We start from the raw sequence: 8,997 nt of genomic DNA on the forward strand, positions 1-8,997 counted from the left end.
CGTGGTTGAAGATATATCAAAATTTTTTGATTTTCGTCAACACATTTCTTAAAATTTCAAATGTTACTATTACACAAACAAATTTCGCATTTCACAAAGTAGGAGAAAAAATTCTAATGTGAGAGCGATTTTTTAGTATATTTGTTGTTTTATCTGGGGCGTGTTTAAAAAATTTTTAAAAAATTGTTTGTGTAATGGCAAGCGCGCGAATTATATTAGATTAAAACGCACAAAACTTTAGTTCAATGCTCACTTTATTAAATGAATCTTAAGACTAACTTATAACTAACAATTTTTCTTATATTTATAATGAGGATTCGAAGTATCGAATCCTGATAAGACAATTCGTTGTTTGGTTAGGCCGAACAACGATAATAATATTTTAAGTTACAATGTTTATTTAAAGATAATAGAATATGATAAAATATAATGTAGATCTTTCGTTGTTTGATTAGGTCGAACAACGATAATAAAATGTTTATATTTATAGTGAGGATTCGAAGTATCGAATCCTGATAAGACAATTCGTTGTTTGATTAGGTCAAACAACGATAATAAAATATTTAATATATGGTTAAGATAAGAGAATGTAACTCCTCGACCCCTTGATTCGAGATACTCCTGGATCTCGTTATTATAAATGTATGTGAGAAGTAAGGAAAAACAAAAAAAAAAAAATTATACAATTCCATACTTTCTTTTAATTTGGTTTAGTTCGATTTCTTCGACTTTATTGTCTTGGATATTATTTACAATTTTTATTCGGTCCTTTCTTTTATAAAGATATAACACAATTATAATGATTAATACAATTATTATACCAAATGTAATACTAATTCCATACGATACTTTTTTGTGACAAAACAATTCTTTTATTTCTTTTATATTTTTAAATTTTTCTAAATGTATATTTTCAAATTCTGGTATTTCTTGCGTTAAGGAATTATCCAATTGTAATTGATATTTTTCATAGAATTAATTTTTTTTTGATTATTATATTTAATGTTTGAAATTTTTATTTGACAGTTTGCAAAATTAATTAAATTATTAAATTATTTTTATTCAAAATTACTTTCCTTTTTGTACAATTTTGGAATAGGCTTAAATTTACAGCATTTTTTATTAATATAGAATCATCATGATAGTAAAGATTAATGTGAACTTAAGTATCTGTAAATTTAGAGGGTTTTTTAATGTTTGATGTGTGAACATTTTTTAGTATTCTTTTTATAAATTTAGGTTCTTCTTTATGTCTAACGTTCCTATAATTCTTTATAAAACCTTCTTCCCTGTTTTCTACATAGTTTTCTCGGTTTTGGTTTTGTTTAAAAATTGTTCTGTTTTTCATTTGATGTATTCTTTCTTTAATGATACTATGTTCCACCTTGTTGTTTTGAACTTCTAATGGTGAAGTTTTTATAGTGCTATGATAAGAATTATTGTAAAATGTAACGGCATTACACATTTGAGAAGCGATGGGACGTTTTTGTTCTAAATTTAATGTTCTAATCCGTTCAGTAATGGTATTATTTAATCTTTCAATATCAGAGTTCCCTGTATGGCTATTCGGTTTGGTAACATGATACTCTATACCTTCTGCAGTTAGAAAATCTCGCACATTTCTTGAGTTGAACTCATTGTCAAAGACAAACTTTTTTATGTGTCCCTTAATGGCTAAAAATTCATTTATCTTCCCGATTATCGTTTGATTATTTCTATCTGGTAAATGAAAATGTACAACATGTTTTGAAAACTTGTCTATAAACACTACAAATGATACTTTACTATTGACATAAGTATCTACATGAACAATTTCATTGATCGTATTTGGTGTTTCCGTTATTTGAAATTTAGTTTGTATTGGATTACGATCATATTTCCCACCATTGCATATATCGCAATTGTTAATTATTTCATGTATTTTTATTTTTAGTTGCGGATGATAGATTTTGTGTTTTATTCCCTCATATGTCGGTATAATTCCTGAATGTCCGACTTCAAGTTTGTGAAATAATGATATTTGTTTTTTCAGTTCTGTTTCTTCTTCTAAGTCTGATGCAAAATAGCTGCACTTTACGAAAGATATACTTTTTGTATTTGAAAAGGAACTTAATAGAGTTTGCTGTAACTTGTTGTAATAATAATTATTGAGTTTAGAAAATATTGCAATTTTTCCTCTATCAAAGTGTCTTCTTATTATATTGGTAACGTTTCCTGAGGAAATATCTTCCTTGTCTATAAAAATACGCTTGTTTTTGAAAATATATACTGCTTCAGTTTCCTTATTTTCATCTAGTATAATTTGTTTACTAAAGCGATTTTCGACAGTGTCAAGAATTGTAAAGTGATCGTTGAAATTTTCTGGCTGAGAATGAATAGTCTCACCTTCATTTGAATTGTCAATATCATTAGTTCTAATAATTGATATATTTTCTTGGGAATAATTGGGTTGAACTTCCATTGAAATTTGGTCAGATTGTTCTCCAGCATTTAAATTTTTGATTTGTAGCAAAGCATCCCAATTGGTACGGCTTAGAAAATCGACTATTTTATTTTCTTTCCCTGCTATATAGTCTATTCTCGCATCGTTTTCTCCTAATTGCACTAACCATCTTTGTAACCTAGGGTTAATGTCCTTACCAGAATTTTTTGCTTGCAACCACTTTAGTGGTTGGTGATCTGTTTGTAGATCAAACTCCCTTCCAAAAATATAGGGTCTAAAGTATTTTACTCCCCATACTATCGCCAATAATTCTTTCTCGATAGTAGAATAATTTTTCTCGTGATCATTTAGTGTTCGTGAAGCGAACGAAATTGGATGCCCTTCTTGTGTTAGAACTGCGCCAATTGCGAAATTGGTGGCATCAGTAATGACCTTAAAACGTTTATTAAATATAGGGTATCTTAGTATTGGGGGATTTATTAAAATATCCTTTAGTTTTTCAAAAGCTGTGATATAATTTGGATTATTAACATTTATTTTAGCATTTTTTTTCAGATATACGACCATTGGATAAGCAATTTTGGAGTAATCTTTAATAAATTTCCTGTAGAAACCAGTAATACCCAAGAAAGATTAAATTTGTTTCTGGGTTGTGGGCAACCTTAGATTTTGTATTACCTCAACTTTAGCTGGGTTTGGCTTAATACCTTCAGGTGTAAGCAAATGGCCTAAAAAATCAGTTTCTTTTTTTAGGAAACTACATTTTTCCAACCGAATCTTTAATTTGGCTTCCTTTAATTTTTGAAATATTTTTTTTAAATTTTCTATATGTTCCGTCAATGAGGTACTAAATATTAAGATATCGTCGAGATAGACGACACAAATTCTATTTATGTAATCTCGAAGTACAGAATTCATAAGGCGTTGAAACGTCGATGGAGCATTTTTAAGTCCAAAAGGCATTCGCAAGAATTCATAATGGCCTAGTGGAGTAGAAAATGCAGTTTTTTTCCTGTCATTTTCATCCATCAAAATTTGATGGAAGCCTTTGGCAAGATCAATAGAAGAAAAATATTGAGCCTTACAAAGTTTGTCCATAATTCCATCAATATTAGGAATTGGGAATTTGTCGCTCACCGTAACTTCATTTAGTCTTCGGTAATCAACAACAATTCGCCATTTTTGAGAACCGGACCTGTCAACTTTTTTAGGAACTACCCACAAGGGACTATTATAAGCAGAATTGCTTTCTTTAATTATATTGTGTTCTAGCATTTCTTTTATCTGCTTTTGAATTTCAATTTCGTGGGTTTGGGGGTATCTATAAATTTTTGAATAGATTGGTCGGTCAGTTGTTGTTATTATTTCGTGCCGTATTTCATGGGTACAGGAAAATTTATCCCCTTCTTTGAAAAAAAGTTCGTTAAATTGTTGTAATAAATTTTTTACTGATTGTATTTCTTCCTGATTTAAATGATTTAAGTCTAAGTTCCTAATATCGCTAAATTCAAGTACGCTAATTTCCTGATCTTTATATGGGTTAGAATTTTCGAAAGGTATGTTGGTTCCTAATATATTAATAAATTTGTTTTCTACATCTATCTTAGCTTTAAGAGGGATGAGAAAATTTTGGCCTATTAACGCTTCATAATTTTCGCTATTGAAGTTAATTACTTTCCAGGAGAAGGTACCTGAGACATTAAATTCTCTAGGTATTGGAGTAATAACTTCGAAAGTGACTTGATTTATTCCGTTTATTGTTCTATAGCAAAGAGGACTAGAGAGTTTTTTTCTATAAAATGTTTTTCTAGAATACCTGGTTTTATTATACTGGTATCCGAGCCAGTGTCTATAAGGCACTTAATTTTTCTGTTACCTATTGTTATAGCTACTATGGGTAATTTGCAGAATGAGGCGTTTGGAAAAAATTTACATCTTGTGCTTTCTCTATATTATCAATTTCCATTGGTTCTATTTCATTAAATGTTGGTTTATTATATCTATTAAAGCTAGGATTATTATTTTTATTTCTATATTGAAATGAATTATTATGATTATTCCTACGTTGAAATGAATTATTATTATAATTATTACCATTTTGAATTGAATCATTATTATTTTTATATTGAATTGTATTATTGTTATGACTTCTGAATTGGTAAGAATTGTTATCATTGTTTCCATGTTGAGTTGAACCGTTATTATAATTACTACTCTGAATTGAGCCACGATTATTATTACTTCGATATTGTTTCGAATTATAATAACCATTTTTATATTGAATTGGGTTGTTAGATTTATTCGTTTCTCTATTTGAGTATGTAAATTCTTCTCTATTCTTTCTATGTCTAACATGAATAGCTCTAATGTCATCGAGTAATCTTAATTTAGTATATTTTGTAATAATTTCATTGAGTGTACATTTTCATCAAGATTTGCTCTAAGCGGTCCATCAATTTTCTCAATTAATATATTCACTAAGTCTCTATCAACATTACTAGGTTTATATATTGATGGTTTATCGCAATCAAATTCATATAATTCACTAATTTCAAACTTACATTTTTCAAAATAATTAAATAATTCTCTAAGATTATTTACCTTGATACTTCGACATAGGTTGTCCTCGGTCTAAATTGATCTCTTAGTTTCTGTTTTAATTGCTCCCAGTTAACGCTATCTCCCAGTTCTCGAACATAATTTCCAGCTTCTCCACTAATTTTTTCATTAATTACAATCTGTATACCGTAATTTATTAATTGCTGGTTATCATTACACAATGAAATTGTCATTTCTACAGATTTAATGAAAGCACTTAAATTATGATCTTTATCCAAAGTTTTTAATTGTCGAAACTGTTGTTGATGATGTTGTTATTGTATGACTTGTTCCTGCTTTTTAATAATTTCTTCAAGTTCACTAATTTTATTTTGGTACTCCATATTTAAGTCGATTCTTGAATTGTCAAACTGTGAAATGTTCTTTAATCGTTTATCTGGCATTTGCTCAACTTGTTATAAATGTTTATTATGTGGTATATATTCTTTTTAGTTATATATGTTCATAAAGATCAAACTTTTTGCCAACTCTCGAATTTAACAGTACTTAACAATGAGTAATTTATAATTTGGTTTAAATCAAAAATTAATACCGCAATCACCTCTTTTTTTTTATATTTTCACTTTTTCATTTAAAGTATTTAGAATTAATTGTTACAAATAGTTTATAGTTTCTTTAAATCTTTAGATTTTAAAGTTTACCGAGTTTTCCGACTGCACCAATTATATTAGATTAAAACGCACAAAACTTTAGTTCAATGCTCACTTTATTAAATGAATCTTAAGACTAAGTTATAACTAACAATTTTGCTTATATTTATAATGAGGATTCGAAGTATCGAATCCTGATAAGACAATTCGTTGTTTGGTTAGGCCGAACAACGATAATAATATTTTAAGTTACAATGTTTATTTAAAGATAATAGAATATGATAAAATATAATGTAGATCTTTCGTTGTTTGATTAGGTCGAACAACGATAATAAAATGTTTATATTTATAGTGAGGATTCGAAGTATCGAATCCTGATAAGACAATTCGTTGTTTGGTTAGGCCGAACAACGATAATAATACTTTAGTAGGATTCAATTTAGATATTTCGTTGTTTGATTAGGTCAAACAACGATAATAAAATATTTAATATAGGGATAAGATAAGAGAATGTAACTCGCGTTGACAACGAGCGTTGCTGTCTAATGGGCCCTTTATACATTCACATAGTAGAAAAAGTCTACGGATATTCACAAAATTTTTCTTATATTACGCATAACTTTTTTAATTTTTACTCAAATTCATTTTTATTTCTTAATTTATTTTAACCAAAGAACAACAATAAAGTTCTAATATAAAAAATTAACAGTTATTCTTTAAAAAAAATTAAACACAATTATATTCAAAGGAAGCAATTCTTGAAGCAGAAAAAGTCTACGGATATTTCTTAATATTTACATTTACCGCTAATTTAAATTCGCTTGAAAGCATAAAAGTGCCATTAAATGATATTTAATTAATTTAGCAAATGAATTTATGAAGTTATGAAATGTTATAAAAACCTAAATGAGGTAACTAGGGCTTTTCTATGGTCAAAGTTTTAGATATTTGCATCAAGTTTAGGTATAAAAGAATAGTTCAAAATTTGAACCGGCTTTTTAAAAAAGTGATCTGCAGCTAATAAAGAATTTTGCTAGTGAGTAGTTAAAGAGACAATCGTTGAGATATTTTTGCCAATAATAAACGAAAAATTACTGATCGCAGTAACAAGTTCAAGTAAAAGTAAACCTTGTGAAAAATTGGGTCCTGAGGGTATAAAAGTGCCTGCCATAAATCAGTTAATTTCGAAAATTCTAGATAAAGAGAGACGGCAGGGTGAGAAAACTAATGTCGAAAGAGAAACTGTTTAAGCGATCGGTACGCCGCATAAAAATTCATATCATAAAAAAATTGTACAAAAAACTAAAGAGAATAGTATTGTAAACTGTTTTGCATACGGTAAGTGTGGTTACATTCGCGCTAATTATATTAAATTAAAACGCACAAAACTTTAGTTTGATGTTCGCTTTATTAAATGAATCTTAAGACTAACTTATAACTAACAATTTTGCTTATATTTATAATGAGGATTCGAAGTATCGAATCCTGATAAGACAATTCGTTGTTTGGTTAGGCCGAACAACGATAATAATATTTTAAGTTACAATGTTTATTTAAAGATAATAGAATATGATAAAATATAATGTAGATCTTTCGTTGTTTGATTAGGTCGAACAACGATAATAAAATGTTTATATTTATAGTGAGGATTCGAAGTATCGAATCCTGATAAGACAATTCGTTGTTTGGTTAGGCTGAACAACGATAATAATATTTTAGTAGGATGCAATTTAGATATTTCGTTGCTTGATTAGGTCAAACAACGATAATAAAATATTTAATATAGGGATAAGATAAGAGAATGTAACTCCTCTACCCCTTGATTCGAGATACTCCTGGATCTCGTTATTATAAATGTATTTGAGAAGTAAGGAAAGAAAAAAGAAAAAAAAAAAAATTATACAATTCCATACTTTCTTTTAATTTGGTTTAGTTCGATTTCTTCGACTTTATTGTCTTGGATATTATTTACAATTTTTATTCGGTCCTTTCTTTTATAAAGATATAACACAATTATAATGATTAATACAATTATTATACCAAATGTAATACTAATTCCATACGATACTTTTTTGTGACAAAACAATTCTTTTATTTCTTTTATATTTTTAAATTTTTCTAAATGTATATTTTCAAATTCTGGTATTTCTTGCGTTAAGGAATTATCCAATTGTAATTGATATTTTTCATAGAATTCTTTTTTTGATTATTATATTCAATGTTTGAAATTTTTATTTGACAGTTTGTAAAATTAATTAAATTATTAAATTATTTTTATTCAAAATTACTTTCCTTTTTGTACAATTTTGGAATAGGCTTAAATTTACAGCATTTTTTATTAATATAGAATCATCATGATAGTAAAGATTAATGTGAACTTAAGTATCTGTAAATTTAGAGGGTCTTTTAATGTTTGATTTGTGAACATTTTTTAGTATTCTTTTTATAAATTTAGGTTCTTCTTTATGTCTAACGTTCCTATAATTCTTTATAAAACCTTCTTCCCTGTTTTCTACATAGTTTTCTCGGTTTTGGTTTTGTTTAAAAATTGTTCTGTTTTTCATTTGATGTATTCTTTCTTTAATGATACTATGTTCCACCTTGTTGTTTTGAACTTCTAATGGTGAAGTTTTTATAGTGCTATGATAAGAATTATTGTAAAATGTAACGGCATTACACATTTGAGAAGCGATGGGACGTTTTTGTTCTAAATTTAATGTTCTAATCCGTTCAGTAATGGTATTATTTAATCTTTCAATATCAGAGTTCCCTGTATGGCTATTCGGTTTGGTAACATGATACTCTATACCTTCTGCAGTTAGAAAATCTCGCACATTTCTTGAGTTGAACTCATTGTCAAAGACAAACTTTTTTATGTGTCCCTTAATGGCTAAAAATTCATTTATCTTCCCAATTATCGTTTGATTATTTCTATCTGGTAAATGAAAATGTACAACATGTTTTGAAAACTTGTCTATAAACACTACAAATGATACTTTACTATTGACATAAGTATCTACATAAACAATTTCATTGATCGTATTTGGTGTTTCCGTTATTTGAAATTTAGTTTGTATTGGATTACGATCATATTTCCCACCATTGCATATATCGCAATTGTTAATTATTTCATGTATTTTTATTTTTAGTTGCGGATGATAGATTTTGTGTTTTATTCCCTCATATGTCGGTATAATTCCTGAATGTCCGACTTCAAGTTTGTGAAATAATGATATTTGTTTTTTCAGTTCTGTTTCTTCTTCTAAGTCTGATGCAAAATAGCTGCACTTTACGAAAGATATACTTTTTGTATTTGAAAAGGAACTTAATAGAGTTTGCTGTAAC

Source organism: Teleopsis dalmanni, chromosome X, assembly GCF_002237135.1.
Source record: "Teleopsis dalmanni isolate 2A chromosome X, ASM223713v2, whole genome shotgun sequence".
In the NCBI taxonomy this organism is placed as follows: Eukaryota; Metazoa; Arthropoda; class Insecta; order Diptera; family Diopsidae; genus Teleopsis; species Teleopsis dalmanni.